The sequence below is a fragment of the Cajanus cajan genome, chromosome 7, assembly GCF_000230855.2.
Source record: "Cajanus cajan strain Asha chromosome 7, NIPB_CcT2T_4, whole genome shotgun sequence".
NCBI lineage: Eukaryota > Viridiplantae > Streptophyta > Magnoliopsida > Fabales > Fabaceae > Cajanus > Cajanus cajan.
The window spans coordinates 24,020,820-24,039,061 of record NC_138523.1 but is presented as its reverse complement, the minus strand read 5'-3'; positions in this window follow the sequence as shown (position 1 = coordinate 24,039,061).

The window sequence follows — 18,242 nt, the reverse complement described above, 5'->3', positions numbered from 1 at the left end:
TCGGTTCTCTGGAGAACCGATGTAGATTTAAGCATAAATCTACATCGGTTCTCAAGAGAACCGATGTAAATTGCAGTTTTTTTTTTTTTAAAAATAATGCTTATTTTTGGATTATTTTTGATTACCTGTAATTAAATACAAATGTATGCTCATTACATTTCTTTGCTAATAGGAGATAAATTTATAGTATACAGAAAGCAAATAGGAGGTGTATTATAGTAACATCTCATACTCCCACCAGCAAGTCTTTCCCATATGGATAACAAAATTAATAGCTTACAAAATCATCATTGCTAAATTAGAGTGCACAGTTATGACAGTAATATTTTAGATAAATTTATGATGTTTAAAAAACAACAATTACAACTTAATGAAAATACAATGCTTCAACTGTGCGGGGGACACACAGGCACACAGTTTACTTCATGTAAGATACAATGCAACATGTTACCAAGAAAAGAAATTACTACTCCTACCACATTAATGCTTCTTCACCTCATTTTTATGCCTGTCCACTAGTATGCAAAGCTGTCCTCCCATTCTGTGAATGTTGAGCAGATGGATCAGCTCCAGCTGCAAGCAATATCTGCACCAGTTCTCTCCCCTCTATATAAGCAAATTACAAATAGATAAGCAGTGGCTGAGATAGTTCTGCAGTCATAAATAATCAAGGAAGTCCAAAATTATGACGAACATAAATTTATATCAACCAAGACAACATGATATTACAAATTATAATATACATACTTATGTATAAATTTTAATGAAACAAATAAATATAAACGTACCCTTTTAGAGGCTAGCTCAAGAGCAATTCTCGCTCTTGCTATAACTCCAAATTGTCCTAAGCCTCCAGGAATGCTGTCATAACAAATGATGCCCTGTTCAGAAAAAAAAAATATTTAAGAGTAGAAAAACATTAGAATAATTTACTAACTTCCATGAGATAAAACATGGAATGTATTAAGTAATTGTAAATTTTGTTTAGGGGAACAGATATGAGTGATTTTAATTTTTACCCAATATGGAATTCCATAGAGCTTGAGCAAAATTTGAATCATACTGTAAAGTAGTAAAATAAATTTGAATCATAAATACTTCAATTGAATAACCAGATTTGCAGCACAAGCGCTCAACACACAAGGGTCTCCCCTTGTAAGGAGTGATCTTCTTCAATCCACAGGAAAAAAAAACTACTATAATAATCAACCCCCATCCGAACATAATGTACACACAAACATGACACAACTGTCCAACACAATTAATACAAATAACTGCCAAATAAACCACATTAATAAATGTCAGATAAACCGCACGTAGCTGTTCAGCACATATATAAATAACTGATGGAGCCTATTTCTTATAACTCATATCATATACTTGAGGCCTTCCATCGGTCTATCCAGTTTGAAACTTTAAGCCATGACTGAGGATTTAAAATGAATTATTAAATTTAAACAAAAGGATCAATGTATGAAAAGCTCAGCCAATGTTAAGTAACCAAATATCACTTCTTGTTACTTACTAATCCTCTGGAGGCTAACAAAAAAAAAAGTAGTTATTTGCCTACATGATTTTAGCATTCTTTTATATATTTCATCAAACTTCAAGTTCAAGCATACATCCAAGAAAAATATTTGTTAAACCCAGACATAATGATTGATAAAAAAATCAATACACATTAATTTTAGCCCCTGAAAGTGACAACTTGAGTTACTTGGTCCCAGATAAATTATTTCTTTGAGGGATGAAACTGAATACAGATTGACAATTGGGTAGGCTAAACATGTTAGTTGATAAATCATATCAATTCCGAACAAAATTGCTACATGGTTGCATGATTGCATGATTATGACAGTACACAACACACCACTATTACATATGGATCAACATTCAATTCACCGTCTAACAAAGTATATAAACTGATATTTGCCCACTAATCACCATAGTAATAGTAGTGGTCTGCAAATTATTGGTGTATAATCACAGTACACAACACACTTGTTAGGGCCAAGGAGATAAGAAAAATTTATTTCCTAGTAAGTTGTAAATCATTCTCAGCCAGCCAATACACAACCAATGAAGGGGTTCCCTCTTAAGCCCTCTATCATCATTTTGGACACACCCATGTAGCACTCCATCAACCATTTGAGACAGCACATACTTATAAAGACAGATACATGTCACTGACAATTAACATTTGCCGTTCAAAAAAAAAAAAATGCCACTAATATTATTTCACTAACTCCTCAGAAACAGGAGATTTAACCATACCAACACTAACTCACAACTTATTAAATGTAACAACAGTTGATAGCTGAAAGCCTTAAACCAAGGATTTATTAGTAAAAATGAATTTGAATTCTAGTTTGCACTTTGCAAGTGCTCGGGATAACTCTAGTTTGCACTTTGCAACATTTTGCCCCACCAAATTAAGTAATGCAGAACGCTAGTGTACCTCACTTTCAAAGCAGTCCAAAAAATTTAAACTAAACATCATCCAAGCCATGAACATAACTAAACTTAATCCACATTTTACAAATTATAAACAAGCAACACTCATCCAAACGCAAATATTTCATAAAACAACCAAAATCCAGCTAGCATAACAGTTATACCTTCTCCTGAGACTGAAAAACAGGTTGCTCGACTTCAACCGAAACCACAAAACCATGCACGGGCACATGGAAAGACACGTAATTCCCCCCAGCAGCAGCGGCAACAACTTCAACCGAAGCCTTCATCTCTAAAGTGGTAGTAAAGTACTCCGAAGACATAATCTAATTCAACTTCTCCTCAATGCAGCATCTAAAAATAGAAACCAGAAAAAGAAAACATCAATAACAAGTTAACAAACAACAACGAAACACAAAGCATCAAGCCCAATGGGCTGCTCGGACTTGGCGAGCCATAGCTTGGTGTGTTTCGCGCAGCGCTGGAGCGCGTTCTTGTGCGAGAAGCTGGAATCGGCGGGGCGTGAAACGAGAAGGGCGTGCAAGGCAGAGATCGAATCGAGGTTCTTCTCGCCGAGCAGATCGGTGGCGTCATCGGTGACGTAGTCGTAGGTCAAGCAGCAACCGCGCTCGTGCGTCTGGGTGAACATCGTGGAGGGAAGTCGCTCTTGATGTCGAAGAGCGAGCCGAAGTAGAGCAGGTTGAGGAGGTCCTTGAGAACAGCGTTGTTCGAGTGCGGCAGCGGCTTGCTGGAGTGAGATTTCTCGGCTAGGGTTTCGGTGCCATGGCGGGTGTGCGCGGCGGAGGCTTCAACGCTAGGTCTTACCAAAACTAAACAAGATGAATAGAATGTTTAGGGCTTCAACGTATGCGTCTGAGTATTACATCGGTTATTGAGTGAACCGATGTAGATGTATTTGTAATTATTTACAAAATTGCCACCGCGCATTCAAAACGACATCGGTTCCACAAAAACGATGTAAAATGCTTAATATTTACATCGGTTTCAGCTATAACCGATGTAAATATGCACTGTATTTGATTTTTACATCGTTTCTACCTAAACCGATGTAGAATTGACGATGTTGAATAGTCATTTTCTAGTAGTGAAACCATTTTTGAAAAAAATCCTTTCTACCAAAACTTTTACAAAAAAATATATATATATCCTCTTCCTCTCTTTCCTCTTGACCTATATGGCATTAAGATAAATTTGAGAGATACACGGAGTATGCACAGTGACCACTCACAAGGAGAAGATGGAGGTGTCCTAGAACAGAGTCTAGGTACACCTTGTAGACCCCTGAAATTGTCCAGGTCGGAAATAAAGCTTGAAGACTCTCGAAGACTGAAGGAAGATCAGCCAGAAGGACTCCCGGAAGGCCCTAGGAGGGTTCTCTGTAGGTCTAGAGGTCTTAGAATAGCTCAAAATAAGGAAGTGGAGGGAATGAAGCCCAATACGGCCGTACTGAACTTAATACGGCCGTATTGAAGCTTCAATACGGCCGCAGTGAACTCAATACGGCGTATTGAAGTTTCTGAAACTTCAATACGGCCGTACTGAAACCAATACAGGCGTATTGAAATTTCTGAATTTCAATACGGCCGTATTGAACTCAATACGACCGTATTGAAGTTCAAAAATTTCAATACGGCCGTATTGCTCCTGTAGGCCGTATTGCGCCTATTCCCTATAAATATGACGTCAATTGGACGTCATTCCACACTTTTGGAGATAGTTTTGACTCCCTCCTTGAGTATTCTGGGGTTTTTGAGCAGTGTTCTGCCCTAGAAATCTCTCTGGGAGTCGATCCGACGAAGTTCTGGAATTCCGAGCACTTAGCTTGGAGATTCGAACCTAGTCGAAGGGAAATCCTCCGGATTTCCATAGTCAAAAGTTTTTAGGAAGGAGCGAGCGAGCTTGTAGAGCGAGGGAACGCCAAAAAGCTTCCCAGTTTTACTCAATATATAAAAGCACGCTTCAAGAGGTTTCTTCTTAAATCCTTCCTTTTACTGCTTTCTGTGTGCATATTTAAACTGTCATCATGTAGATAGTTAATTTATAATCGCTTATAATAAATAGGGGTAATTTAGTAATTTTACGCTGTTATCTTAGAAAATAATCTGTCATAGGGAACCCGAATGGGGCGCTGTGGGGTGCTAACACCTTCCCCACGCGTAACCGACTCCCTTACCCAACTCTGGTTGTAATGGCCAAAGTTGATTTATAAAATCAATTGCCTTATCCCTTTTTCCAATGTTTTGGGTAAAACATTGGTGGCGACTCCACGAACCCTCCTTTTGCGAAAACCACTAATCCATGGAGGGTCCCGCTTGGGATTAACATGGATTAGTGAGCCTTTTAATAAAAATTGCTCGTTTGACGAGGTCTCAGTTTGAGAATAAGTCATTCTAGCAATCCACATTTTTAAACAAATAAATGAGTCCAACCATCCTTCGCGAATGCCAAAAGCCCGTTTCGGGCCGGTGGCGACAGATGGCGACTCCACTGGGGAAGCCTCGAGAGTCAGTCCCATTTAGTGACAGATTATTTTTAACAAATAATAGTTAAAATTACTTCATTACCCCTTTGCTTGTATGATAACATGCTTTATATATTTGGCTTTAAATAACTGTTGTTTGTTTAAATTTCCGCAATTGTTTGAAATAAAAATTGCACACAAACCTTTGCACACAACAGTTCCCTCTATACCCGGGGGCATGAGTGGTAATCCATAGGGAGTGGATGTTAGTACGGCCGGTTGATGGGTTTATAGGAGCCTATGAGACCGTTGTCGGAAAAACATCACTCAAGGTGATAACCATGAACTCGAGTCCGACAGTGCGTTGGAGCTTTCCATCAGCTTACGACGAGAGGAATTGGGTCCCTATAATGGGGGCACCTTGGGGGCCTTTGACCAAGTGAGAACAGTTAGATCCTCCTTGAATATGCACTTTTCTGCAGGAGACCCCTACCTCGTGATTCGCTCGTGACTGTTCGTGGATGAGTGAATTGTTTGTGTAAATGCTTATGTGCAATTGTCTGTGCATTAATAAAAAACCTCGTGATAAGGTCTAAAAATAATCCCCATGCATAAAAAACCATGACATGAGAGGAAAGACCATGTGTGAAAATATAATAAAAGTGAGGAGCATGTACATCATTACCAATAAGACATCATGCATCCTCATAAAAACATACATTTTAGGGTCACCAATACCTCTTGACATGAGTGAAAGAGACCCATGACTATAGAGATTCTCCGTTGGGGAGAGATCATAGATAAAGAAGGGGGGTAAACTTCCGTCTTAAAAAGGCAGCGCCTTAAAGATGGAGGTTTATCAAGCTCATGTTAAAGAGTGTATTCATTCCATAAAATAAACTAACTAAACATTCATTTTAGAAAGTGGCTGGTCATCTCTCTGTCCTTACGCGCGCACAGAGAATCAAGAAAATGGAAGCATTGGAGGAGCAAAACAAGAAGCTCACAACCGAGCTTTCACAGCTTAAAGAGCAAATGGCGCAAATGATGGAACTCATGCGTCATCACAACATCCATGAATCTCATCATAGTGATCATGGGTCCCATCATGAGGGAGAGGAGGAAGAGCATGAAAAAGATCCTCCAAACGCCGTACCCCTTGGGGCAGGAATTATAATAAAAGAGCCCGAGGTCTCAAAGGAACAATTCCATGCCCTCGAGGATCGGCTAAGGGCTATGGAGGGGCATGATTTTGATGTCAAAGATGCCGCCGATATGTGCTTAGTGAGGGACATTCAATTCCCTCCTAAATTTAAAGTGCCAGATTTCCCGAAGTACGTGGGATCGACTTGCCCCAAAAGTCATCTCACCATGTACTGTCGCAAAATGGCTGCATACGCCACAAATGAAAAGCTCTTGATCCACTGTTTCCAAGAGAGCTTAGCTGAAACTGCACTCAACTGGTATATGCAGCTAGACGGAAATCTAGTACATACATGGAGGCAGTTGGCCGACGCCTTTCTCAAGCGCTATAAATACAACATCGACCTAACACCCGATAGGTCTGATCTTCAAGCCTTGAGTAAAAAGAACGATGAATCCTTCAAGGCGTACGCCCAACGTTGGAGGGAGTTGGCGGCACAGATAGAGCCCCCGCTGTCAGATAAGGAGACGGTGTCCTTATTCATCAACTCGTTGACTGGTCCCTATTACGATAAAATGATAGGGAACACAACGACACTCTTCTCGGACATCATCACCATTGGAGAAAGGGTGGAACAAGGACTTAAAAGTGGGAAGCTGGCTAAGCCTTCCCAATCATATGAAGCTAAGAAGGCCTTCGGGAAGAAGAAAGAAGGAGGAGTCAACGCTGTAACCATTGCTCCGTCTTCTTCCGCTTCGAAGTCAGGCAAATCGCAAAACAACTCTGTGAAGAAGTTTGATAGACTTCCGACCACTTATAGCGATCTCCTGCCGAAGCTAGTGGAGGCGCGTCTTATAGCTTACATTCCACCAAAGAAGGTGAATCCACCCTACCCCGATTGGTACAATCCACAAGACAAATGTCTATACCATTCGGGGGCACAGGGGCATTCAACGGAGAACTGCCGAGCTCTCAAGTATAAGGTCCAAGACCTTATCGATGCTGGGTGGGTCACTTTCGATTCGACGGCGCCCGACGTGAGCAAGAATCCTCTACCGCAGCAGGAGTAGAGAGAAGGGCAAGCCATGATAGGGCCCCTCCATATTTTTTCTTTTAGGGACTCATGATCAGTACCCGAGATCATGAGGACCTTTTCATGTAAATAAAGGGTTTTGTACAGTTTTACATACATATATCAATAAAGAGGCATTTTTTTCACACATTATTCTCTCATTTTGTTCTATTCTCTCTCTCTCATTAATATTAATAAACTCTAAACCTAAACAGAACCAATAAATAATTATGTCTGTGATTGCTCGCTCTGACCGGGATCCGAAAGCCGAGGGTGAATGGGTTGAGTTGGACAGTGATGAGGAGACCATCTCTCCGGATCTGCAAAGACTGCTAGATCAAGAAGCTCGTCTACTCCAACCGAATCAAGAAGAATTGGAGACCGTGAATCTGGGGCAGGATCAAGAATTGAAAGAGGTCAACATTGGGACCCATATCAGTGATGAAATAAAATCACAATTGATCCAATTATTAAGGGAATACAAGGATGTATTTGCATGGTCGTACCGTGATATGCCCGGTTTGGACTCCAACATTGTCGAACACAAGTTGCCCTTAAAAGAGGGGTTTCGACCCATTAAGCAAAAGCTTCGACGAATCAAGCCCGAATGGTCCTTAAAGATTAAGGAGGAGGTAGAAAAACAATTGGACGCGGGATTCTTGGTTGTATCCCAGTATCCCGAATGGCTGGCTAACATTGTGCCAGTCGTCAAAAAGAACGGAAAGGTTAGAGTGTGTGTTGACTATAGGGATCTGAATCGTGCCAGTCCATGTAGACCCCTAAAATTGTCCGGGTCGGAAATAAAGCTTGAAGACTCTCGAAGACTGAAGGATAATCAGCCAGAAGGACTCCTCGAAGGCCCTAGGAGGGTTCTCTGTAGGTCTAGAGGTCTTAGAATAGCTCAAAATAAAGAAGTGGAGGGAAAAAGCCCAATACGGCCGTACTGAACCCCAATACGGCCGTATTGAAGCTTCAATACGGCCACAGTGAACTCAATACGGCGTATTGAAGTTTCTGAAACTTCAATACGGCCGTACTGAAATCAATACGGCCGTATTGAAGCTTCAATACAGCCGTATTGAACTCAATACGGCCGTATTGAAATTTCTGAACTTCAATACGGCCGTATTGAACTTCAATACGACCGTATTGAAGTTCAAAAATTTCAATACGGCCGTATTGCTCCTGTAGGCCGTATTGCGCCTATTCCCTATAAATATGACGTCAATTGGACGTCATTCCACACTTTTTCACTCAGTTTTGACTCCCTCCTTGAGTATTCTGGGGTTTTTGAGCAGTGTTCTGCCCTAGAAATCTCTCTGGGAGTCGATCCGACGAAGTTCTTGAGCCCCGAGCCATTTTGCTTGAGGATCGAACTTAGTCGAGGGGAAATCTTTTGATTCCCTTAGTTAAAATTTTGTTCTAGGAGAGCGAGGAGCGGGCTTGTAGAGCGAGGGAACGCCAAAACGCTTCCCAGTTCTTTGCTATATATAAAAGCACGCTTCAAGAGGTTTCCTTTCAATCCTTCCTTTTACTGCTTTCTGTGTGCATATTTAAACTGTCATCATGTAGATAGTCAATTTATAATTGCTTAGAATAAATAGGGGTAATTTAGTAATTTTATACTATTATTTTAAAAATAATCTGTCATAGGGAACCCGAAAGGGGCGCCGTGGGGTGCTAACACCTTCCCCACGCGTAACCGACTCCCTTACCCAACTCTGGTTGTAGTGGCCAAAGTTGATTTTTAAATCAATTGCCTTATCCCTTTTTCCAATGTTTTGAGTAAAACATTGGTGGCGACTCCACGAACCCTCCTTTTGCGAAAACCACTAATCCATGGAGGGTCCCGCTTGGGATTAATATGGATTGGTGAGCCTTTTAATAAAATTGCTCGTTTGACGAGGTCTCAGTTTGAGAATAAGTCATTCTAGCAATCCACATTTTTAAACAAATAAACGAGTCCAACCATCCTTCGCGAATGCCGAAAGCCCGTTTCGGGCCGGTGGCGACAGATGGCGACTCCACTGGGGAAGCCTCGAGAGTCAGTCCCATTTAGTGACAGATTATTTCTAACAAATAATACTTAAAAATTACTTTATTACCCCTTGCTTGTATGATAACATGATTTATTATATGGCTTTAAAATAACTGTTGTATGTTTAAATTCCGCAATTGTTTGAAATAAAAACTGCACACAAACCTTTGCACACAACAGTTCCCTCTATACCCGGGGGCATGAGTGATTAACCATAGGGAGTGGATGTTAGTACGGCCGGTTGTCGAATGGGTCTATAGGTGCCCGTAGACCGTTGTCGGAAAACATCACTCAAGGTGATAACCATGAACTTGAGTCCGACGGTGCGTTGGAACTTTCCATCGACCTACGACGAGAGGAATTGGGTCCCTATAATGGGGGCACCTTGGGGGCCTTTGACCAAGTGAGAACAGTTAGATCCTCCTTGAATATGCACTTTTCTGCAGGAGACCCCTACCTCGTAATTTGCTCGTGACTGTTCGTGGATGAGTGAATTGTTTGTGTAAATGCTTATGTGCAATTGTTTGTGCATTAATAAATAACCTCGTGATAAGGTCTAAAAAATAATCCCCATGCATGAAAATGTCATGACATGAGAGGAAAAACCAATGTGTGAAAATATAATAAAAGGAGCATAGGCATCATTATCAATAATACCTCATGCATCCTCATCATCATTTATAGGTTCACTAATACCCTCTCGATGTGAGTGAAAGAGACCCGTGACTATTGAGATTCTCCGTTGTGGAGAGATAATAGCCTAGGGAGGGTGATAAACTTTCATCTTAAAAAGGCAGCGCCTCAAAGATGAAAGATTATCAAGCTCACATCAAGAGTGTATTCATATCATAAATAAGCTAATTAGAATAAACATTCATTTTAGAAAGTGGCTGGTCATCTCTCTGTCCTTACGCGCGCACAGAGAATCAAGAAAATGGAAGCGCTAGAGGAACAAAACAAGAAGCTCACGACCGAGCTTTCACAGCTCAAAGAGCAGATGGCGCAAATGTTGGAACTCATGCGTCACCATAACATTCATGGATCTCATCACAGTGACCATGGGTCCCATCATGAGGGAGAGGAGGAGGAGCATGAAAAAGATCCTCCACATGCCATACCTCTTGGGGCTGGAATCATGATTAAAGAGCCCGAGGTTTCAAAAGAACAATTCCACGCCCTAGAGGATCGGTTGAGGGCTATGGAGGGGCATGACTTCGATATTAAAGATGCCGCTGACATGTGTTTAGTAAGGGATATTCAATTCCCTCCCAAATTTAAAGTGCCAGATTTCCCGAGATACGTGGGATCGACTTGCCCCAAGAGTCATCTCACCATGTACTGCCGAAAGATGGCTGCATATGCCACAAACGAAAAGCTCTTGATCCACTGCTTCCAAGAGAGCTTGGCTGATACCGCGCTCAACTGGTATATGCAGCTAGATGGAAATCTAGTACACACATGGAGGCAGTTGGCCGACGCCTTTCTCAAGCGCTACAAATACAACATCGACCTAACACCCGATAGGTCAGATCTTCAAGCCTTGAGCAAGAATAATGATGAATCTTTCAAGGCGTACGCCCAACGTTGGAGGGAGTTGGCGGCACAGATAGAGCCCCCGCTGTCAGATAAGGAGACGGTGTCCCTATTCATAAACTCGTTGACCGGTCCCTATTATGACAAAATGATAGGGAACACAACGACACTCTTCTCGGACATCATCACCATTGGGGAGAGAGTGGAACAAGGACTTAAAAGTGGGAAGCTAGCTAAGCCTTCCCAATCATTCGAGGCTAAGAAGACCTTCAGGAAGAAGAATGAGGGAGGAGTCAATGCTATAACCATATCCTCGGCTTCTTCCACTTCGAAGTCAGGAAGATCGCAATTCATCCCTGTGAAGAAGTTTGATAAACTTCCGACCACTTATAGCGATCTCCTTCCGAAGCTAGTAGAAGCCAAACTTCTAGCTCATGTTCCACCAAGGAAGATCGACCCACCTTACCCCGATTGGTACAAGCCACAAGACAAATGTTTATACCATTCGGGGGCACCAGGGCATTCAACAGAGAGATGCCTAGCTCTCAAATACAAGGTCCAAAACCTTATTGATGCCGGGTGGGTCACCTTCGATTCGACAGCGCCCGACGTGAGCAAGAATCCTCTACCAAAGCAGGAATAGAGAGAAGAACAAGCCACGATAGGGCCCCTTCATATTTCTCTTTTAGGGACTCATGATCAGTACCCGAGATCATGAGAACCTTTTCATGTAAATAAGGGTTTTTGTACATTTTACATATATCAATAAAGAGGCATTTCACACATCACTCTCTCTTTTGTTCTTTTCTCTCTTTCCTCATCAATATTAATAATTCTAAACCTAAACAGAACCAATAAAATAATTATGTCTGTAATTGTTCGCTCTGACCGGGATCCGAAGGTGAAAGGGTTGAGTTGGACAGTGATGAGGAGACCATCTCTCCGGATCTGCAAAGATTGCTAGATCAAGAAACTCATCTACTCCAACCATGTCAAGAGGAATTGGAGACCGTGAATTTGGGGCAGGGCCGAAAGATAAAAAAGGTCAATATTGGGACCCATATCAGTGATGAAATAAGGACACATGCTTCCGCTATGATAAAATCATTCTTCATTGCTTCTTTTCTTGCTTATAATAAAATTCTAAACCACATTATTTTTAACCCTGTTTGAATAAACATGAATGAGGTTAAAATCATCTTAATGATAATAAACCCACATCATTTTTATGTGGAGGTGTGTGTGACAACTTGGAGCACCTTCCCTTGGCCTCGACAAGTGCCATCATGGGTAAAAAGAAATCTTTCAAAATAAAAGAAGCTCGGCAGGAAACCCAAAAAGGGGACTGCGCAAAAATAAGAGCAAAAGACCCGCTAGGAATCCCACGAAAGGGTGACCTAGGCAAAAGTTAGGGTTACAATAATAAACAAAAACAAAGGTCCGCTAAAACGCCACAAAAGGGTGTTTTAGGCAAAAATAAGGACAATCAAAAAACAAAAGAAATCCATGACGGCACCATGAACCAAATTCAAAAAGAAAGGTTCAAGGGAAGCTATCCAAGTTGTCGAATCACAACACGACTTTTTAACTTCATAAGTGTTTAATCAAACAAGCCTAAACACTTAAGCCTACCTTGGCCACCCATTCTTACAAAAACCATTTTTGAAAAAATAAATCCCCTCTAAAACACAAACTTCAGAATAAAAATATCTTTCTTTTCTTTTCTCTCTTGTCCCAAAAGATTTTAGGATAATCTAGTGGAAGCATGGAGAAATAAATCATCACTGATAATGGATCTAATCTGAATAATAAAATGGTGGAAGAACTGTGCCAAGAATTCAAGATCCAACACCACAACTCTTCCCCATATCGGCCAAAGATGAATGGGGCAGTCGAGGCAACCAATAAGAACATCAAGAAAATAGGGCAAATGATGGTTGCCTTATTTAAAGACTGGCACGAGATGTTACCCTTCGCTCTTCATGATTATAGGACTTCAGTACGCACATCTACAGGAGCTACTCCATTCTCCCTCGTCTACGGGATGGAGGCAGTTCTACCCGTCGAAGTCAAGATACCTTCCCTAAGGGTAATTATGGAAGCAAAACTTTCCGAGGTAGAATGGGTTCAAAGCCGGTATGACCAATTGAACCTCATTGAAGAAAATGGCTGAACACCATATGCCATGGTCAAGCCTATCAGAGGAAGATCAAAAAGGCTTTTGACAAGAAAGTCCACCCTCGAGTCTACCATGAGGGAGAATTGGTAATGAAGAAATTACTACCAACTCAAAAGGACAAAATCGGAAAGTATGCCCCAAATCACGGAGGACCATACGTGGAAAAACGAGCCTTCTCAGGAGGAGCATTGATCCTCACAAACATGGATGGAGAAGAACTTCGATACTTAGTCAACACTGACGTGGTAAAGAAGTACTATGCTTGAAGACGTTGCTTGCATAGGCCCGCTAGGATGAAAACCCAAAAAGGGCGTCCTAGGCAAAAGTTAGGGCAAAATAAAAAGCCTGCCAGTACAAGGGTACTAGGCAAAACAAAGGCAAATTTACCCCGTTAGGATACGTCCTAAGCAAAAGTTAGGGGCAAAAGAATAAGATATAAAAACAAAGCAAGCAACGATCACTTGAACCGAAAACCGAAAGGCGGTTCAAGTGATAATCTTCTAGAAGCAAGCGTCTTGCAGTATCTATACTCCTGGCTCAGGCCGAAGCAATTAAGGGAACGTAAAGAGCAACAATTACAGATATAATTGTTAAGCCCAATGTATATAGCCTACCTTGGCCAGCCATTCTTCAGAAATTTCCTTCTGTATATCTTTCTGTAAAAACACTTGTGAATATCAATAAAAATATCCATTTGTTTCTTTTCTTTCTTGACCATGTGATTATGCCTCTGAATTGGTTTTTCATAAAAATTGTACGAAATTCCATTAATAATCGGTCAATAAAAGAAAATTGGAGGGGTTCCTGTAAAATCCATAATCTCCTGCATAAAGGCTCACAAAAATACTCCCTCGCGTCAATGACAGAAAGTCCTCCAAGAAGAAGAGGATAGGGAGAGCCACTCACTTTTCTAAATAAATGAACAAAAATAAAAAATTGTATTGCATTTGTGCATCACACACACATTAGTTGCACATTCAAAGACCTTATCATGAGGCAACCGCATAAAATAGAAAAATAGAAAATTGCTTGTGTATGACAGCAGCAAGCAAAATACAAAGATTCAGAAAATCAACAGCATCATACAGAATAACTGAGCCTGGAGAGGCTTGCCGAAAGAATACTCTCAAAATAACTGAGCCTGGAGAGGCTCGCCGAAATAATACTCTCTCAAAATAACTGAGCCTGGAGAGGCTCGCCGAAATAATACTCTCAGAATAATTGAGCCTGGAGAGGCTTGCCGAAATAATACTCGTGCAGAATAACTGAGCCTGGAGAGGCTCGCAGAAATAATACTCCCCAGAGGGAACCTCAGCTCAAGCTCACGGAAAAATCCCCAGCGAGAGCTATCAAAGCAAAATTAACGCAATCCCCAATGGAAGTGCGATCATCCAAACAGTATATACAAGTCAAAGGACTTAACACTTCCTCAGTGGAAGATAGCTCTCCGACTCAAAGCACTGAGCGAGGCTAAGCCTGTAGAGGCTTCCTAAATAATACTCTGGGATACAATAAGATCCCCAAATCCCCAATCGCCTACTCAAGAGGCATCCCTGCAAAAAGGAGAAGAAAATCAAAAATATCAATAAGTATTCCCCAAGTGGAATCCGGCTCTTAGCCAAACATCGAACGTCAAGCCGATACGCCTAACAGAAGAGGCTAATCAAAATCAACGACGAAATCCCCCAGCGGATAACAGCCTACACAGAGGCAAAAATCAGAAAATCAAAAAAAAGATACCCGAATAAGGATGAACCAGGATACTCCACCAACGTCAAAGGACGTCAGCCAAACATAAGGCATCGCTCAACTTAAAGAGAAAGAGCATCTGTGTCTACACCCCAAGGAGTCAGAAATTCCCCATGGGTACCAACAATGCAATGCAAGTTGGGGCACAGGAACCTGTGAATGACTGCACATCCCCTAGACGGATCCCTGCGTTATCCAGCCCTCAGTGGCACAAAATCAGAAAAAACCGTCGAAGCAGCATCGTGGACTGTGGAGACAAAATCATCTCAAAGCCTAAAAGGCAATACTCAGCTACCCAGTTGTCGAGAGCACCGAGGTATGCACAAGTCTGGAGAGACAATACTCAAACGAGGTCTGGAGAGACAATACTCAAACAAGGTCTGGAGAGACAATACTCAAACAAAGTCTGGAGAGACGGTACTCAAACGAAGTCTGGAGAGACAGTACTCAAAGTCTGGAGAGACGGTACTCAAACAAGGTCTGGAGAGACGGTACTCAAACAAAGTCTGGAGAGACAGTACTCAAGGTCTGGAGAGACAATACTCAAGGTCTGGAGAGACAATACTCAGCCATCAGCGTCGTCAGAGGCACGTTGGTGTTAAAATCAGCTACCGAGGATGTCAGAAGCGCCGAGGTATGCACCCACCTGGAGAGGCTACTCAACAATTTTCCACCGGAAGACATTACAAGTCAGAAGGTCGGCACATCACCCGGACAATTGGGTCAACTCCTTTACTTGTCAGCCGGTACACCAAAAGGCCGTCCGACTAAGTAAAGGGGGGGCAGCTGTAGACCCCTAAAATTGTCCGGGTCGGAAATAAAGCTTGAAGACTCTCGAAGACTGAAGGATAATCAGCCAGAAGGACTCCTCGAAGGCCCTAGGAGGGTTCTCTGTAGGTCTAGAGGTCTTAGAATAGCTCAAAATAAAGAAGTGGAGGGAAAAAGCCCAATACGGCCGTACTGAACCCCAATACGGCCGTATTGAAGCTTCAATACGGCCACAGTGAACTCAATACGGCGTATTGAAGTTTCTGAAACTTCAATACGGCCGTACTGAAATCAATACGGCCGTATTGAAGCTTCAATACAGCCGTATTGAACTCAATACGGCCGTATTGAAATTTCTGAACTTCAATACGGCCGTATTGAACTTCAATACGACCGTATTGAAGTTCAAAAATTTCAATACGGCCGTATTGCTCCTGTAGGCCGTATTGCGCCTATTCCCTATAAATATGACGTCAATTGGACGTCATTCCACACTTTTTCACTCAGTTTTGACTCCCTCCTTGAGTATTCTGGGGTTTTTGAGCAGTGTTCTGCCCTAGAAATCTCTCTGGGAGTCGATCCGACGAAGTTCTTGAGCCCCGAGCCATTTTGCTTGAGGATCGAACTTAGTCGAGGGGAAATCTTTTGATTCCCTTAGTTAAAATTTTGTTCTAGGAGAGCGAGGAGCGGGCTTGTAGAGCGAGGGAACGCCAAAACGCTTCCCAGTTCTTTGCTATATATAAAAGCACGCTTCAAGAGGTTTCCTTTCAATCCTTCCTTTTACTGCTTTCTGTGTGCATATTTAAACTGTCATCATGTAGATAGTCAATTTATAATTGCTTAGAATAAATAGGGGTAATTTAGTAATTTTATACTATTATTTTAAAAATAATCTGTCATAGGGAACCCGAAAGGGGCGCCGTGGGGTGCTAACACCTTCCCCACGCGTAACCGACTCCCTTACCCAACTCTGGTTGTAGTGGCCAAAGTTGATTTTTAAATCAATTGCCTTATCCCTTTTTCCAATGTTTTGAGTAAAACATTGGTGGCGACTCCACGAACCCTCCTTTTGCGAAAACCACTAATCCATGGAGGGTCCCGCTTGGGATTAATATGGATTGGTGAGCCTTTAAATAAAATTGCTCGTTTGACGAGGTCTCAGTTTGAGAATAAGTCATTCTAGCAATCCACATTTTTAAACAAATAAACGAGTCCAACCATCCTTCGCGAATGCCGAAAGCCCGTTTCGGGCCGGTGGCGACAGTCCAAAGGACGATTTTCCCTTGCCACATATTGATACACTCGTGGATCACACAGCCACGAACACGCTCTATTCCTTTATGGACGGATACTCGGGGTATAACCAAATCAAAATGAATATGGAAGACCGCGAGAAAACTTCTTTCATCACACCCTGGGGAACTTTCTGCTACAGGGTGATGCCTTTTGGACTTAAAAATGCGGGTGCCACCTACCAGCGAGCGATGGTGACGCTATTCCACGATATGATCCACAAAGAAATTGAAGTATACGTGGATGACATGATCGCAAAGTCAAAAGACGAGATGGACCACATCCAATATTTGAGAAAATTATTCAATCGGCTTCGTAAGTATCAGCTTAAGCTAAACCCGGCTAAGTGTACTTTCGGAGTTCGGTCAGGTAAGCTTCTCGGGTTCATCGTCAGTGAAAAAGGCATAGAGGTGGACCCCGATAAAGTAAAGGCAATAATGGAAATGCCTCCTCCTAAAACTGAGAAAGAAATTAGAGGATTCCTCGGCAGGGTGAACTACGTCGCAAGGTTCATCGCACAGTTGACTGACACGTGCAAACCAATATTCAAGCTGTTGCGCAAGAATCATTCCGAAGTTTGGGATGAGAATTGTCAACAAGCTTTCGATAAGATCAAACAGTGTTTGGCCAATCCACCAGTATTGGTGCCACCTGTCGAGGGAAGACCATTAATCCTCTATCTAACGGTGCTTGATGAGTCCATGGGAGCTGTGCTAGGACAACAAGATGAAACAAAGAAGAAAGAACAAGCCATCTACTACCTGAGCAAAAAGTTCCTTGATTATGAAACCCGCTACACGCCACTAGAAAAGACGTGCTGTGCGTTAGCATGGGCAACACAACGACTCAGGCAGTATATGATTAGGCATACTACTTGGTTGGTTTCCAAAATGGACCCAATTAAGTACGTGTTCGACAAACCGATAATCACTGGGAAGATTGCCCGATGGCAAGTGCAATTATCAGAATTTGACATCATACATGTCACACAAAAGGCCATCAAGGGTAGTACCCTAGCTGATTACCTAGCACACGGGCCGACCAATGACTATCAATCCCTTCAGGATGATTTCCCCGATGAGGATATAATGCATTTACAACATGAAGATCCCAAGGATGATACGTGGACCATGTACTTTGATGGAGCCTCCAACATGCTTGGACAGGGGATTGGAACAGTATTAATCTCCCCACAAGGAAAGCATATCCCCTTAACGGCAAGACTCAACTTCGACTGTACAAATAACATGGCCGAATACGAGGCTTGCGCGTTAGGAATCCAAGCAGCAATCAACAATGGTATCCTAAAGCTCAAAGTATTTGGAGATTCGGCTTTAGTCATCCACCAACTGCGAGGTGAATGGGAAGTCCGAAATCCTAAGCTGATACCATACGTTGAACATATCAAAGACCTGATACAATTCTTTCAAAATGTCGTATTTGAATATATCCCAAGGGAGGAAAATCAGTTCGCTGACGCCCTTGCTACACTATCATCGATGTTCGCCTTGGATAAAGATCATGAAATGC